Source organism: Heterodontus francisci, unplaced genomic scaffold (assembly GCF_036365525.1).
Source record: "Heterodontus francisci isolate sHetFra1 unplaced genomic scaffold, sHetFra1.hap1 HAP1_SCAFFOLD_337, whole genome shotgun sequence".
Lineage (NCBI taxonomy): Eukaryota > Metazoa > Chordata > Chondrichthyes > Heterodontiformes > Heterodontidae > Heterodontus > Heterodontus francisci.
This window is the reverse complement of record NW_027141841.1, coordinates 1,325,039-1,340,707: the sequence shown is the minus strand read 5'-3', so window position 1 is coordinate 1,340,707 and position 15,669 is coordinate 1,325,039. Positions and strand designations below refer to the sequence as shown.

The 15,669-nt window shown below is 45.5% G+C and overlaps 1 non-coding gene across 1 annotated transcript; it reads left to right on the top strand.

The window, feature by feature from the left end:
• The first annotated feature begins 10,680 nt into the window (after positions 1 to 10,680).
• trnam-cau (transfer RNA methionine (anticodon CAU)) lies at positions 10,681 to 10,752 on the top strand. The gene has a single exon. It is a non-coding gene; the product is annotated as a tRNA-Met (tRNA).
• Positions 10,753 to 15,669: the final 4,917 nt, after the last annotated feature.

The following is a 15,669-nucleotide window of genomic DNA, read 5'->3' as shown; positions in this document are numbered from 1 at the left end:
CAAATTCAAATATTGTGCCAGGTTGACAGGTTCAGCCAATGATTTGCTGTAATTTGTGCTTCGAGGTTCTCTGATTCAATCATTCATGTGAGCTAATGGCCGTGTGGCCTAATGGATAAGGCATTTGACTTCGGTATATTCCATGTTGTTATCAGAAGATTGCAGGTTTGAGTCTTACCACGGTCATTTTGACTCAAAGGGATTATGCAGGGCTTTGGGGATCGAGTCGGGGACTGAACAGATTGGAAACCCGACATGGACTTCATGGGTGGAATGGCCTCCTCATGTGCTGTCACTGACTTTATGAGAAGAAGGTGACCAATCAGAAGTGGGCTGGGGTTCCAGCGGGCTCAAACCGCAGGAATTCCAGGTCCCTGAATGACTGAGCTGAAACTGATCAGTTTCACTGCAGGAAACACCGTCTCGGGGGAAATAACATCACAAATAATTCCATTTGTCTAATTATTCAATTATAAAACAATGGGCAGATGTGAAGGTGCGATGTTACTTTTCACTGTGAGGGGAGAATCCGCCATCTGGATAAATCAGCAACTTTATAACATCGTCTGTACGTTTGGAAAAGAAACGATGAAAACTCTCCCCATAACCCTGGTGCGGTGGAAAGGCTCAATTCAGAGATTGGAATATAACGAGAGAACAACATAAATCATTAACTGATATTTCCGGCAGAAAACACACCCCAGCTCCCGTTCCCATGTCACTGCTGTCCCCATGAGGCGGTGGGTGACTCTGAAAAGAGACTTTGTTTTGTGTTTCTGCAGGAAAACCACAAAGATCCTCCCAGCCAGTTTAGATTTAGTTTAGAGAAACAGCACTGAAGCAGGCCCTTCGAGTCTGTGCCAAACATCAACCACCCATTCATACTGATCCTACAGTAATCCCATATTCCTACCACATCCCCACCTGTCCCGATATTTCCCTGCCACCTACCTATACTGGGGGCAATTTATAATGGCTAATTAACCTATCAACCTGCAAGTCTTTGGCATGTGGGAGGAAACCGGAGCACCCGGAAAAAACCCACGCAGACACAGGGAGAACTTGCAAACTCCACACAAGCAGCACCCAGAATTGAACCCGGGTCCCGGGAGCTGTGAGGCTGCGGTGCTAACCACTGCGCCACTGTGCCGCCCCTCATCTTCCCAGAATCTTCATACCAGATTGAAACAGAAAACACAAAGACAGTGAGAAAGTTCCAGAGGGTGACTGAGCATTAAAACCAATTAAATAAACCAATTCTAGAGAGATGTTGGTGCAGCTTTTTCAGAGAGATTGTGGGTGGCTCTTAAAAGAGCCGTTGTGTTTCGAGTGTTTTCACTACAAGGTGGAGTTTTACTTGGAGTTAATGTACTTGGTCACTCACTTTGTCCCTTCTCACATTCCGAGCGCTTTGTTGGGTGGAAATGTTTCTTCAGGCAGTTTCAACAGCTCAGAGCCGACATTGAGTCAGAAACCAGAAATGGGAGTCCGGGACACAGACAAGGAATTGAGGCTGAACCTTTATAAATCTCACTGGTTATAGGCCTCAGCTGGAGCATTGAGTCTAATTCCATGCTCCACACTTTAGCAGGAATGTCAAGGCCTTAGAGAGGGCGCAGAGGAGATTTACTAGAATGTATCAGAGATGCAGGAATTCAGCTAATGTGGAAAGAATAGGTGTGTGAAGCTGGGGTCCTTCTTCTTAGAGCAGAGATGTTAATGGGGCAGTTAATAGTTGTGTTCAACATTGTGAAGAGTTTTTATAAGAATAAAGAAGTTTGACTACAATTAGACAGAGCCTTGGTGAGATCACACCTGGAGCACTGTGCACAGTTTTGGTCCCCTTATCTAAGGAAGGATATACTTGCCTTAAAGGAAGTGTATCAAAGTGTCACTCCATTGCTTCCTGGGATGAGGGGATTGTCCTATAAGAAGAGATTGAGTAGACGAGGCCGATATTCCTCAGAATTTAGAAGAGTGAGAGGTAATCTTACTGGCACCTAAAAATCTTAAGGTATTTAACAGGGTAAGTGCTGGGAGGATGATTCCTCTGGCTGGGGAATCTAGAACTAGGAATCACAGTCTCAGTATAAATGGCTCCATCATTTTGGACTGAGAAGAGGAGAATTTCTTTTCACTCAAAGTATTGTGAATCTTTGGAATTCTCTACGCGCAGTGGTTAGCACCGCAGCCTCACAGCTCCAGTGACATCGGCTCCGCTCAGGGTATTGCCTGTGCAGAGTTTGCAAGTTTTCTCTGTGACCGCTTGGGTTTCCGCCGGGTGCTCCAGTTTCCTCCCACAGCCAAAGACTTGCAGGTTGATTGGTAAATTGACCATTGTAAATTGCCGCTAGTGTAGATAGGTGGTAGGAGAATGGTGGGAATGTGGTAGGGAATATGGGATGAATGTAGGATTAGTATAAATGGGTGGTTGTTGGTGGGCACAGACACGGTGGGCCGAAGGGCCTTTTTCAGTGCTGTATCTCTCTGTGACTCTAGAGATGTGGATGCTCAATCATTGGGTATATCCAAGAGAGAGATTGATAGGTTTTTGGATACTAAGGGAATCAAGGGATCTGTGCCAGTGTGGTAAGATGGAGTTGATGTCGGAGATCAGCTGTGATCTTATTGAATGGCAGAGCTATTTCGACGGGCCGAATGGCCTACTCCTATTTTTTATGTAAAGTTCCATTCCTCTCAGGGAATATTTTGTTTTCAAAAAGAGAAATACTGCACACACTGGAAACCTGAATAATAACAGAAGATTCTGGAAACACTCAGCAGCTCCAGCAGTATCTGTGGAGAGAGGAAGGTAGGAGCAATGTTTCAGGTCCATAGAAGGGTCACAGAACAGGACCATTAACCCGAGCTTCTCTTCTCCACAGTTGTTTCCGGACTGGCTGAGTGTTTTCAGCATTTTCGACTTCTTCTTTCTGTATTTCATCCTTTTCCCATTTGACTATTTGCTGTGAAACTTTCAGCGTTGTGCTCAATTCTTTGTGTCGTTGTGTTTCCTTTATTTGCAGTAATGTAAATAGTATCCTGAAATGAATTTGCCAAATGATTGGGCAAATTGTTACAACCAGTTTTTGAGCATGTTCTCCACATACACGGTGATGGATTCCTTCACATTTGTGAAGACAATACAGGACTTGCATATCGACAGCAATGCCGTGTCCATGTGTTCATTTGACATTGCTAGCCTATTCACCAATGTACCACTTCAGGAAGCCATAGATATTTGCACTGCAGTGCTATATCATGGCGATCTAGACCCGTCACCATTGTGTGAATCAGTATTCATTGAGCTTATGAACTCGGCAACTCGCACAGTTGAGTTCAGTTTTATTGACACCATGTATCGCTGGTGTTGCCATGGGATCCCCTCTGGGCCCAGCTCTCACAAACATCTTTGTTGGATTCCATGACAAACCTGTTTTTGAGGGAATGACACCTAACCTCCTATCTCTTGCATATTTCCAATATGTAGATGATACGTTTGCTATATTTGAATCCGCAGCTGCATGAAATAATTTCCTCGCACGTCTTCATGGGCTCCATCCTGCCCTCAAATTCACCTTTGGAATGGAGCAGTCAAATGAGCTCCCTTTCCTTGATGTACTAGTTGAGAAATCTGCTAAGTGGTTTTCTACCATGGTCTACCACAAACCTACCTTCACTGGTCAATACACGCGTTGGGATTATTACAGTTCCACGCGCTATAAGATTGGTCTTATCGACAACCTCATAAACAGGGCTGTGCCATTTGCTCACCATGCAAACTTGATGCTGAAATAGGGCGAATCAAAGACATCCTGCATTACAATGGCTACACTGATCAGATCATTTCTCACTGTATATCACACAAACTGAGAAACGGGCTGAAGGCCGTCGTTTTGAGCCCTGAAAAGTGCCCAGTCTCCCTCAAATTACCCTGGAAAGGTAATATATCCCCAGTATTTGAGTAACAGGTGAAGCGAGCTGTTTCCTGCTGTTACTGTGCAGGAGCAACAAGTGTGGTGTTCACCACTAACAGGATGCTGCTGTCAAGCAAAAGAGACGTCCTGCCTATCACACAAATAAGTAACGTGATATATGAATTTCAATATCAGTGTGATGCTCGGTTTCTAGACCGTACATCCCAAAACTGGCGTATTGTATCAAATAACATGTCCCTTCCACTGTTCGCAATGGGCCCTATCCAACCAACCCGTGCTTGCAAAACTCAAAACACAGTATCCAACATGAGATGTGATTCCACAATAGGACAACATTTGCTAAATAATTCTCAGTGTGCTAAGAATTACACTGACAACCGATTTAAGACTGTCAGTAGGGCTCACAGTGTGGTTCATTGGTGTGTACTGTAAGCTACATATATTAATACACAGGGCTCTGTTCTTTGCAGACAGAAAGAGCATGCACACATATTGTGCCAGTTTCAGCTAAACAAAATAAGTGACAGCCATTCACTGGCTCATTCCTCAGGGCAATGCCGTGACCAATCAGAGTCAAGCTGCCTGGTTTAAATTTCAAACAAAGCTGGGCAGTTATCTGTCAGTAACCATAAACTGATGCATTCTGAATGGCAATGCCTCGACCAATCAGAGTTCACATGCAAACCAATCAGCATTCTATTCTCATACAGAAGAAAGTTGTTTTTTTCCCTTAAATTGGTATTCTTGTGGATTGCCCTGCTGAGTGCAAGACGAAAACAACTGGCTACCAAAGTTTGGACACTATTTTCACGAAATGATTACTTTTATTTTCAATATAAAAATATAAAGCAATATGAGTGTAACATTTACAGACAAATTCTATTACCTCACATTGCCTGATTCTTTCACACTGACAGACTGTGTGAACTACTGTCCCGATTTTGCAGATCTCATTTCCAGTTAGCAAATGTCAGCAATCTGTGATTGTAAACAGTGCAGTTTACAGACCAGACCGTCAATCACAACATGCAATAATTGTTTAGCTTATGTTGGACTGGTGGGATTTAGAAATACGAGGAATTGAGATGAGCTGTTACTGTATTCAATTATTTGTTTCATGGGATGTGGACGTCGCCAGCCAGGCCAGCATTTATTGTCCATCCCTAATTGCCCATGAGAAGGTGGTGGTGAGCTTCCTTCTTGAACCACTGCAGTCCATGTGGGGTAGGTACACCCACAGTGCTATTAGGAAGGGAGTTCCTTGATTTTTACCCAGCGAAAGTGGAGGAATGGCGATATAGTTCCAAGTCAGGATGATGTGTAGCTTGGTGGAGAACTTTCAGGTGGTGGTATTCCCATGCATCTGCTGCCGTTGTCCTTCTAAGCAGTAGAGGATGCAGTTTTGGAAGGTGCTGCCTGAGTAGCATTGGTGCATTGTTGCAGTGCATCTTGTAGATGGTACACACTGCTGCCACTGTACGTCAGTGGTGAAGGGAGTGAATGTTGTGGATGGGGTGCCAATCAAGCATGTTGCTTTGTCCTGGATGGTGTCGAGCTTCTTGAATGTTGTTGGAGCTGCACCCATCCGGGCAAGTGCAGAGTGTTCCATCACACTCCAGACTTGTTCCTTGTAAGTAGTGGACAGGCTTGGGGAGTCATGAGGTGAGCTACTCACCGCATGCTTCCTACCCTCTGACCAGCTCATGTAGTCACACTATTTATAAGGCTACTCCAGTTCAGTTTCTGGTCAATGGGAACCCCCGGGAATTTGATAGTGGGGGATTCAGCGATCGTAATGCTGTTGAATGTCAATGGGAGATCGTTAGATTCTCTCTTGTTCGAGATGGTCATTGCCTGGCACTTGTGTGGCGCGAATGTTACTTGCCACTTATCAGCCCAAGCCTGGATATTGTCCAGGTCTTGCTGCATTTCTACATGGACTTTTTCAGTATCTGCGGAGTCGCGAATGGTGCTAAATGTTGCAATCATCAGTGAACATCCCCACTTCTGACCTTATGATTGAAGGAAGGTCACTGATGAAATAGTGAAGAAGGTTGGGCCGAGGATACTACCCTGAGGAACTCCAGCAGTAATGGCCTGGAGCTGAGATGATTGACCTCCAACAATCACAACCATTTTCCTTTGTGCTAGGTACGATTCCAACCAGTGGAGAGTTTTCCTCTTGATTCCTATTGACTCCAGTTTTGCTCTGGCTCCTTGATGCCATACTCAGTCAAATGCTACCTTGATGTCAAGGGCAGACACTCTCACCTCACCTCTTGAGGTCAGCTCTTTTGTCCTTGTTTGAACCAAGGTTGTAATGAGGTCAGGAGCTGAATGGCCCTGGCGGAACCCAACTGAGCGTCACTGAACAGGTTATTGCAAAGCAAGTGCCCCGTCGATGTCATCTTCCATCACTATACTGATGATTGAGAGTGGACTGATGAGGCAGTAATTGGCTGGGTTGCAATTGTCCAGCTTTTTGTGTACAGGACATACCTGGGCAATTTTCCACATTGCCGGGTAGATGCCAGTGTTGTACCTGTACTGGAACAGCTTGGGTCGGGGCGCGGCAAGTTCTGGAGCACAGGTCTTCAGTACTATTGCCGGAATATTGTCAGGGCCCGTAGCCTTTGCTGTATCCAGAGCCTTCAGTCGTTTCTTGATATCACGTTGTGTGAATCGAATTGGCTGAAGACTGGCATCTGTGATGCTGGGGACTTCAGAAGGAGGCCGAGATGGATTATCAACCCGGCACTTCTGGCTGAAGATTGTTTCAAATTCTTCATCCTTGTCTTTTGCACTGATGTGCTGGGCTCCCCCATCATTGAGGTTGGGGATATTTGTGGAGCCACCTCCTCCTGTTGGTTGTTTAATTGTCCACCACCATTCATCATTGGATGTGGCAGGGTGTAGATCTGATCCGTTGGTTGTGGGATCACTTAGCCCTGTCTATTACATGTTGCTTCTGCTGTTTGGCATGAAAGTAGTCCTGGGCTGTAGCTTCATCAGGCTGATGCCTCATTTCAAGGTATGCCTGGTGCTGCTCCTGGCATGCCCTCCTGCACTCTTCATTGAATTAGGGTTGATCCCCCAGCTTGTTGGTAATGTTAGAGAGGGGGAATATGCCGGGCCGTGAGGTTATAGAATGTGGTTGACTGCAATTCTGCTGCTGCTAATGGTCCACAGCACCTAATGGATGCCCAGTTATACAGTGCTAGATCTGTTCAAAATCCATCCCATTTAGCACAGTGGTAGTGGCACCCAACACAATACAGGGTATCCTCAATGTGAAGACAGGACATCATCTCCACAAGGACTGTGCAGTGGTCACTCCTACCAATACTGTCATGGACTGATGCATCTGCGGCAGGCAGATTGGTGAGGATGAGGTCAAGTATTTTTTCCCTCTTGTTAGTTCCCTCACCACCTACTGCAGACCCAATCGAGCAGCTATGTCTGTTGGGACTCGGCCAGCATGGTCAGTAGTGGTGCTACCGAGCCACTCATGGTGATGGACATTGACATCCCCCAGCCAGACTACATTCTGTGTCCTTGCCACCCTCAGTGCTCCCTCCAAGTGGTGTTCATCAGTCTCTCGCTGTCTCTTGCTGGTTTGATCAGCACCTTTCTCTGTCTGTTCCTTTCTGAGTCCTGATAATAATAACAAGATGCTTCCAAAGGCACTCTATTGCAGTCAGCTTCTTCTTTCTAGTGAGCACATCAATCAGTAACAAATCACTTTTGCTCACACGAACACAAGCTGCAAACATGGACCAGCCGAGTCTCTCCCACTTTGTCAACACCCTCCTGCAGAGCCTCTTCTCCACCACCAGATGGTGATGTTGGCCACAATAAAACCAGGACAAATGGTCACAGTGAGGAGACGGTCAGCAACAGAAAATATAACAATAACAGGGAAAACCTTTACACAACAACAGGGTACATCTTTACACAACAGAAAACATATTTACACGCCTGGAAATACCTTTAGACAACAGGGAGAACAGAATCATACAAATGCCTTGTTTCTCCATCTAAGTCTCGTTGTCTCTCTCTCTGTTCCTCACTTTTGCTTCCTCACAGTCTATTGGTTTTCTGTGTGTTTTTCTCTCTGTCCCGTTTTCTATGGTGTTACTCAGCGTCCATGTAACATTGTGTAGCCAGGCTGAGCCTCCCAACACCTGTGTTGCTGTAATAAAAACAGAAAATGCTGGAAATGCTCTGTAGGTCTGGCAGCATCTGTGCAGAGAGAAACAGTTAACAGTTCAGGTCTGCTTCCTTAGCTCACATTAACTTTGTTCTCTCTCCACAGATGCTGCCAGACCTGCTGATTATTTCAAGCATTTTCTTTTTATATTTCAGATTTCCAGCATCCGCAGTATTTTGCTTTTGTACGTGTGTTGCTATGTCTGGGACTGTTTGAGTGCAATGCTATTGCTTTATAAACAGCGTTGAAACAAACATTTATCTCACTAACACACAGCACTAATACACAGCTGGATATAAACAGCAGCTTGTAGCAGAGGGCGCAGTGGAAGTTTATTAACACAAATAATTCACCAACACTATATTTACTGCCATCCCCAATCACACCACGCTTCATTTTCACACGTTTTACTCTTTATTTACATCAACTTCTTCCTTCCAGTAAACACTTCAATTTGGAACACAGCTTCCAAATCACCTTTATTCACAAACCCAAACACACACCAGCCCAGACTTTCCCCTTTCTGTCTACCCATTCCTGCATCACTGCCTCTCCACCAACAGTTGTTGCTAGAATCATACAATCATAGAATGGCTACAGCACAGAAGGAGGCCATTCAGCCTGTCGAACCCGTGCTGGCTCTCTGTAAGAGCAACTCACCTCATTTCACTCCCCAGTCAGTTCAATTTTGAAGGTGGGAAAACTTCTCGAAAGAATAATTCGGGACAAAATCAATAGTCCCATGGACAAATGTGGGTTAATTCAAGAAAGGCAGCATGGATTTCTTAAGGGAAAATCATGTTTAACCGTCCTGCGGGAGTTTTTTGATGTGGTAACAGAGAGGGGTGATGAGGGCAATGCTGTTGATGTGGTGTACATGGACTTTCAAATGGTCTGGCAGCATCTGAAAGGTCACTGACCTGAAACGTTCACTTTGCTTCTCTCTGTACATATGCTGCCTGACCTGCTGAGTATTTCCAGCATTTCTTGTTTTCATTATAGCACAGAGTTCCCTTTTCAAACTTACAGAATTAACTACAATAATGTACTCTGAGATTCAAGTTAAATATCAGCCCAATATTTACACACATTATGAGTTTATAAGTTTCAGTATTAATTCCCATAGTGCATCCTGACATATACATTAGATATAACATAACATAAGAACAGAAGAAATAGGAGCAGGAGTAGGCCATTCGGCCCCTCAAACCTGCCCCGCCATTCATTAAGATCATGGCTGATCTGCCCCAGACCTCAATTCCTCTTTCATGCCAGCTCTTCATAGCCCTCAACTCTCCAATATTTCAAAAATCTATTTACTTCCTCTTTAAATACTTTCAGTGATTTAGCCTTCAATACTGTCTGGGGTAGAGAATTCCAGACATTCACTACCCTCTGAGAGAAGAAATTCCTTTGCTTCGCAGTTTTAAATGAGTGTCCCCTTATTCTGTAACTATGTCGCCTAGGTTGGGATTCCCCCACTGGTGGAAACATTTTCCCAACATCTACCCTGTTAATAAAAACAAGAAATGCTGGAAATACTCAGCAGGTCTGGCAGCATCTGTGAAGAGAGAAGCAGAGTTAATGTTTCAGGTCAGAGACCCTTCTTCACCCTGTTAAGCCCCCTCAGAATCGTGTACGTTTCAAAAAGATCACCCCTCATTGTTCTAAACACGAATGAATAACCTGTTTAGCCGTTCTTCATAATTCAACCCCTTCATCCCAGGAATCAGCTGAGTGAATCTCTTTTGAACTCCTCCAATCCCAGTACATCCTTTCTTAAGTCTAAATCTCAAGTGCAATATCAGATTGAGAGAATCTGAAAGATAGTACAACCTGAGATACAAACTGAGAATTCAGTTTAAAACTCCCCCGGATTGTGAAACTAAAAGATACAATAGCAATTCAATTTGTATAGACTGTGCTTTGGATCACATTCGAGCCCTCATCCAGTATCAGACTGGAAGATACTGTAGCAATTCCATTAGTGCAGACTCAGCTCTACATTACAGAGCAGGGAACATATTTAAACAACCGGGAACACTTTTACACAAGACGGATCATATTTACACAACTGAGAAGATCTTGACCCAACAGGGAACCATTTTACATAATAACAGAGAACATCTTTACACAACAGCGAATACAGTAACACAACAGAGAACATATTACACAGCATGAAATATATTTAAAAGAACACAGGGAACATCTTTACACAACAGAGAACACAATTACATAAATCATTGGTCTTTCGCTGTCTCTTGCTGGTTTGCTCAGTACCTTTCTCTGTCTGTTCCCTTCTGGGGCTTGATAATCTCTTCCTGGTTTTCTGTGTGTCTTTCTCTGTCTGCCTCATTGTCGGTGCTGTTACTCTGTGTCCTTGTGTCATTGTGCAGTGAGGGTGAGTCCGTCAGCACGTGTGTTGCTGAGTCCGGGATTCTTGAGAAATCCGACGACAATCCTATTTTTCTAAAAACATTGGGGAAATGAACATATTTCACTAACAGGCAGCTGAAATTTCAAACAGCAGTTAGCAGAGTGGCGCAGCGGAAGCGTGCTGGGCCCATAACCCAGAGGTCGATGGATCGAAACCATTCTCTGCTATTTATGTTTGGTAATAACACAATGAGTTTACTTTCAAAACATCAAGTATTACCCCATAATAACAAGATGCGCTCGATTGCAATCAGCTTTTTCCTTCGAGTGAACACATCAATCACTAACAAATCACTTTTGCTCACAAGAACACAAACTGCAAACATGGACCAGCCGAGTCTCTCCCACTTTGTCAACCCCTTCCTGCAGAGCCTCCTCTCCACCACCAGATGGTGATGTTGGCCACGATAAAACCAGGACAAATGGTCACAGTGAGGAGACGGTCAGTAACAGAAAATAAAACAATAACAGGGAAAACCTTTACACAACAACAGGGTACATCTTTACACAACAGAAAACATATTTACACAACAGGAAATACCGTTACACAACAGGGAGAACACAATCATGCAAATGCCTTGTTTCTCCAACTCAGTTTCGTTGTCTGTCTCTCTCCGTTCCTCACTTTTATTTCCTCACAGTCTATTACTTTTCTGTGTGTTTTTCTCTCTGTCCCGTTGTCGATGATGTCACTCAGCGTCCTTGTAACATTGCGTAGCCAGGCTGAGCCTCCCAACACCTGTGTTATAGAACATAGAACACAGAACAGTACAGCACAGTACAGGCCCTTCGGCCCACGATGTTGTGCCGAACCTTTAACCTACTCTAAGATCAAAACTACCTACATACCCTTCATTCTACTATCATCCATGTACCTATCCAAGAGACGCTTAAATGTCCCTAATGTATCTGCTTCTACAAGCACCACTGGCAGTGCATTCCACGCACCCACCACTCTCTGTGTAAAGAACCTACCTCTGACATCTCCCCGAAACCTTCCTCCATCACCTTAAAATTATGCCCCCTGGTGATAGCCCTTTCCACCCTGGGAAAAAGTCTCTGTCTATCCACTCTATCTATGCCTCTCATCATCTTGTACCCCTCTATCAAGTCACCTCTCATCCTTCTTCGTTCCAGTGAGAAAAGCCCTCGCACCCTCAACCTTTCTTCGTAAGACATGCCCTCCAGTCCAGGCAGCACCCTGATAAATCTCCTCTGCACCCTCTCTAAAGCTTCCACATCCTTCCGAAAATGAGACGACCAGAACTGAACACAATATTCCAAGTGTGGTCTAACCAGGGCTTTATAGAGCTGCAGCATAACCTCGCGGCTCTTAAACTCAATCCCCCTGTTAATGAAAGCCAACACACCATACGCCTTCTTAACAACCCTATCAACTTGGGTGGCAACTTTGAGCGATCTATGGACATGGGCCACAAGATCCCTCTGTTCCTCCACACTACCAAGAATCCTGTCTTTTAGCCTGTATTCTGCATTCAAATTCGACCTTCCAAAATGAATCACTTCACACTTTTCCAGGTTGAACTCCATCTGCCACTTCTCAGCCCAGCTCTGAATCCTGTCAATGTCCCGTTGCAACCTGCGACAGCCTTCCACACTATCCACAACTCCAGCAACCTTCGTGTCATCGCCAGCTTGCTAACCCAGACTTCCACTTCCTCATCCAAGTCATTTATAAAAATCACAAAGAGCAGAGGTCCCAGAACAGATCCCTGCGGAACACCACTGGTCACCGAGCTCCAGGCTGAATACTTTCCATCTACTACCACCCTCTGTCTTCTATGGGCCAGCCAATTCTGTATCCAGACAGCCAACTTTCCCTGTATCCCATGCCTCCTTACTTTCTGAATGACCCTACCATGGGGAACCTTATCAAACGCCTTGCTGAAATCCATATACACCACATCCACTGCTATTCCTTCATCAATGTGTTTTGTCACAACTTCAAAGAACTCAATAAGGCTTGTGAGGCATGACCTGCCCCTCACAAAGCCATGCTGACTGTCTCTAATCAAACTATGCTTTTCCAACTAATCATGAATCCTGTCTCTCAGAATCCTCTCTAATAATATGCCCACTACCTCCGTAAGACTGACTGGTCTCTAATTCCCAGGGTTATCCCTATTCCCGTTCTTGAACAAGGGAATAACATTTGCCACCCTCCAATCATCTGGTACTACTCCAGTGGACAGTGAGGACGCAAAGATCATCGCCAAAGGCGCGGCAATCTCTTCCCTCGCCTCCCGTAATATCCTTGGGTATATCCCATCTGGCCCAAGGGAATTATCTGTCCTCATGTCTTTCAAAATTTCCAGCACATCCTCCTTCTTAACATCAACCTGTTCGAGCATATCAGCCTGTTTCACGCTGTCCTCACAAAGACCAGGTCCCTCTCACTAGTGAATACTGAAGCAAAGTATTCATTTAGGACCTCCCCTACCTCCTCCGACTCCAGGCACAAGTTCCCTTCACTATCCCTGATCGGCCCTACCCTCACTCTGGCCATCCTCTTGTTCCTCACATAAGTGTAGAACGCATTGGGATTTTCCTTAATCCTAACCGCCAAGACTTTTTCATGTCCCCTTCTAGGTCTCCTAAGTCCATTCTTCAGTTCCTTCCTGGCTACCTTGTAACCCTCTAGAGCCCTGTCTGATCCTTGCTTCCTCAACCTTAAGTAAGCTTCCTTCTTCCTCTTGACTAGCTGTTCCACATTTCTTGTCATCCAAGGTTCCTTCACCCTACCATCCCTTCCTTGCCTCATCGGGACACACCTATCCAGCATTCGCAGCAAGTGCTCCCTAAACAACCTCCACATTTCTGTTGTGCATTTCCCTGAGAACATCTGTTCCCAATTTATGCACCCCAGTTCCTGCCTAATAGCATTGTAATTCCCCCTCCCCCAATTAAATATTTTCCCATCCCGTCCACTCCTGTCCCTCTCCATGAGTATAGTAAAGGTCAGGGAGTTGTGATCACTATCACCGAAATGCTCTCCCACCGAGAGATCTGCCACCTGGCCTGGTTCGTTGCCAAGCACCAAATCCAACATAGCCTCCCTTCTCGTCGGCTTATCTACATATTGTGTCAGGAAACCTTCCTGGACACACCTGACAAAAACTGCTCCATCCAAACTATTTGCACTAAGGAGGTTCCAATCAATATTAGGGAAGTTGAAGTCACCCATGACAACAACCCTGTTAGTTCTGCACCTTTCCAAAATCTGCCTCCCAATCTGTTCCTCCGTGTCTCTGTTGCTATTGGGGGGTCTATAGAAAACTCCCAATAAAGTGACTGCTCCTTTTCTGTTTCTGACTTCCACCCATAATGACTCAGTAGACAAACCCTCCTCGATGACCTCCCTTTCTGCAGCTGTGATGCTATCACTGATTGACAATGCCACTCCCCCACTTCTTTTACCTCCCACCCTATTCCTTTTGAAACATCTAAAGCCCGGAACATCCAACATCCATTCCTGCCCCTGTGATATCCACGTCTCCGTAATGGCCACAACATCGTAGCTCGAAGTACTGATCCATGCTCTAATTTCATCACCCTTATTCCTGACACTGCTTGCATTAAAATAGACACACTTTAACCCATCGTACTGGCTGCAACTTTGCCCTGTCAACTGTCTAACCTTCGTCACAGACTCTCTGCACTCTGTATCTGCCTTTTCAACAGCTACCCCATCCACATATCCATAGCTCCTGTTCCCATCCCCCTGCCAAACTCGTTTATACCCTCCCAAAGAGCTCTAGCAAACCTCCCGTCCAGGATATTGGTGCCCCTCCAGTTCAGATGCAACCCGTCCTTCTTGTACAGGTCCCACCTTCCCCAGAAGGTATCCCAATGATCCACATAACTGAAGCCCTCCCTCCTACACCAGCTCTGTAGCCACGTGTTCAGCTGCACTCGCTCTCTGTTTCGAGCCTGACTAGCACGTGGCACCGGTATCAATCCTGAGATTACTACTCTGCTCGTCCTGCCTTTTAGCTTCCAACCTAACTCGTATATTCGCCTTTCAGGTCCTCATCCCTTTTCCTAGCTATGTCATTGGTACCGATATGTACCATGACTTCTGGCTTATCCCCCTCCCCTTTAAGAATCCTGTAGGCTCGATCCGAGACATCAATGACCCTGGCACCCGGGAGGCAACATACCATCCGGGTGTCTCGTTCGCGACCACAGAATCTCCTGTCTGTTCCTCTAACCATTGAATCTCCTATCACTATCGCTCTCCTATTCTCCACCCTTCCCTTCTGAGCCGCAGAGCCAGGCTCAGTGCCAGAGACCTGGCCACTGTGGCTTTCTCCTGGTAGGTCCCCCCCCACAACCGTATCCAAAACGGTATACTTATTATTGAGGGGAACGGCCACAGGGGATCCCTGCACTGTGCGCCTATTCCCTTTCCCTCCCCTGACGGTCACCCAGCTACCTTTCCCCTGTGACTTAGGTGTCAGTACTTCCCTATAACTGCTCTCTATCATCCCCTCTGCCTCCCGCATGATCCGAAGTTCATCCAGCTCCAGCTCCTGTTCCCTAACGCGGTCTGTGAGGAGCTGGAGTTGGGTGCACTTCTCACAGGTGAAGTCAGCAGGGACACAAGTGGTGACCCTTACCTCCCACATCCTGCAAGAGGAGCATGCAACTGCCCTAGCTTCCATCCCCTCTGCTCTAAATTGACAACAGAGAATTAAAAAATATAAAGGAAAACCTTACCTTACCAAACCCTCCACACAAGAGTCTTTTTTTTTTGGTTGGAGGAGGAGGATGGGTGGGAGACACTACACGTGTAGTGTTTCGGGTTTAGCCACTGCCCGAATATATAAGTTCACTTACCCAGCAGTCCCCGTGTCCGTGTCTGCCGAATCACCAGGTAAGTATTTATCGTGAAACGTACCTTCCCGGCTGCCCCCTGGCTCGCACTATCACTGCTACTGCTGATCAAAGGTGTTGCTGTAATAAAAGCAGAAAATGCTGGAAATGTTCAGCAGGTCTGGCAGCATCTGTGCAGAGAGAAACAGTTAACAGTTCAGATCTGTTTCCTTAGCTCACATTAACTTT